We start from the raw sequence: 2,575 nt of genomic DNA, 5'->3' as shown, positions 1-2,575 counted from the left end.
GTACCAGAGAGAATGAGCCAGAAATAGAGGATAGGATACATGAATTTGATATTATGGAAGGACTGCATTTACTAGTAACAAAAATAATAAGCTAGTTACTAGCAATACTAGTAACAAAAAATATAAGATACACCTATAAAAGATATATCTTTTTTTAAGGTAGATTGAGGTAGAATAGGAAACAAGATCACTGGAGGAAAATAAAAGGGCATGGCCTTGTTGGGATCATTTATGTGTATATTTTATTTTTCAAGATATAAGATAGAAATAGTATTGGAAAATGTGACAGAGAGCCAAGGTCTAAAATCAGTGAGACGAGAAAAGCAATTATCAATAGATCCTAACAACTGAGTAAACTTTGTTCTGTTCTATTTTTTTTTAATAAACACTTTTGCCACTATCTATACAGGTTAATGTGTGTACATCTAATAAATTATTTCTAAGAGCTGTACGCTATTCCACAGCAGGTATCTATCATACATTTGCTTACCCATTGCCCCAGTTATGGATACCTCAGTTGCCTTCAACTCTTCACTGTCATGAGTGTCCCTTTGTGGACCTGTGGAAGAATTTCAATGAAGTAGGTACTTTAGTATATAATCAAATACCACCAGCTTCCTCTCTAGATCGGCAGCACCAGTCTAAACATCACACCAGTTAAAAATTAGCATGTTGTCAGGACCTAAGGATCCTCTTGTAGGTCTCTGCCTATTCACATATTTTTCTTTCCTCCCTAAAGGTAACTACAAATCTGATTTTCGCTGTATTTTTTTTAAAAAAAATACAGTTGTAGTATCTATGTATGCCTTTGGTTTAGCCTATTTCAAACTTTATAGAAATGGTATCATCCTATATAAGCATCTTTCTGTGGCTTGCTTCTTTCATTCAATATCACGATTGAAAGAAATACACATTTTGCATCCATATAGCTGTAGTTTATTCACTTTATTTGTAGTATTTCATTATATAAGTATGCAACAATTTACCAATTTTTTTTTTTTTGTGACTGAACCTTTTTGTTGTGTTAAAGGAGGTCATCAAGAGGATGTAATCTCTGGGTGACCCTCTAGCTAGTCCCTGACAGAAGCTCCTCATCCCTACACCATCCTTGGAATGTGCATCCTGCTTGCCTTCCCCACAAGATGCTGCCCCAAGAACACAGCCGTGAGAGAGTAAGGTATTGAGACCATTTGGACAGTATATGTGACTAAACCCAGTAAAGACCTCTATATACACTTAAGAATCTGGCAGGAAGGTACAGAGATCTACTCGTCTTGCAGCAGCCCAGGACAAGCCTTGTAAGTAAATTTTATTGCTTATTCAAACTACCACCTACCAATCAGGAGTGGATGCCTCTTTCTTTGGTCTCTCCTTGCCCTCTGTGGTAGGGGGCCATTTTGCCGACCAACAGTTTTTTCCAATGTGGGGTTACAACAATGGATGTTTCTATGGTATTCTTACATATTTCTCATGCTGTAGATGAGCAAGTGTTTCTTTGGGGTATATACCTAGAAATGGAATTGCGAGGGCATTGAATATGTGTCTCTTCAAACATGCTAAATAATGCCAAACTGTTTACAACATATTGCAGCAAAACACACACTCATACTAAGAGTTAACATGGCTCCATGTCTGGCAACACTTAGTATGGTCAGTCCTTTTAATTTTTGCCTTTCTAAGAAGTACATAATGATATCACATTTAATTTTTCTCTGTTTACTATTGAAGCTGAGCACAGTACAGATCTCTTTGTATAAGATTTCATATGGGTAGAAATTCTAAATATATTGCCATATTCTAAATATAAAAGTATTCTCATATTATAAGTGCATTTTTTGACCTGAAAATACATATGCAAGAGTTCACATTAATTATTTGGGGGGAACAAACTGGTGTGGGAAAGAAGATAACCTTTTACTTTATAATTTTCAGTATAACTTGAATCTGTTTTCCATATCAATGTGCTTTTATTTAAAAATATATAAATTAAAAAATTGAAGTTCAAAATTATTTTTAAAGCACATGCATATTTAAACAAACACATATGATTGACCTGTCACCAGCCAAGTCTTTTGCTGGAAAAATACACTAGGAGTCTCATGTCCAATACAGTAGTCACTAGCCACGTGTGGATACTGAGCCGTTGGAATTGGAGAGTGCCACATGTTGAAATTATATATTTGAAATAGCCGGTTAAATAAAATATATTATTTAAATTAACTTCCCCTGTTTCTTTGTGAATTTTAATGTAGCTTCTAGAAAAGTTTGAATTACACATGTGCCTCAGAATATATTTCTATTGACAAAATATATTTCTACTGCACTAGAATCTACGTGGTGACTCGAGAAAAACATAACTAAGGAGATTTCAAAAGAAAAAACAATACTACGCAAAGCATAAATACACTTCACTTCAGGCAAACAGAGTTATTTCTAGATATGCCCCGAACACAATAGCTTACTTGTATAAATCTTATTCAAATCACAACTATAACTTGAAGTCAGGAGCACAATCATCATTCTCATCCATTCTTCACAGTTCACATACATTTGCTGGTAGACAAAATAGTGAAAG

This window comes from Zalophus californianus, chromosome 1, assembly GCF_009762305.2.
Source record: "Zalophus californianus isolate mZalCal1 chromosome 1, mZalCal1.pri.v2, whole genome shotgun sequence".
NCBI classification, from domain to species: Eukaryota; Metazoa; Chordata; class Mammalia; order Carnivora; family Otariidae; genus Zalophus; species Zalophus californianus.
The sequence above is the reverse complement of the archived record's forward strand: the minus strand, read 5'-3'. Positions refer to the sequence as shown.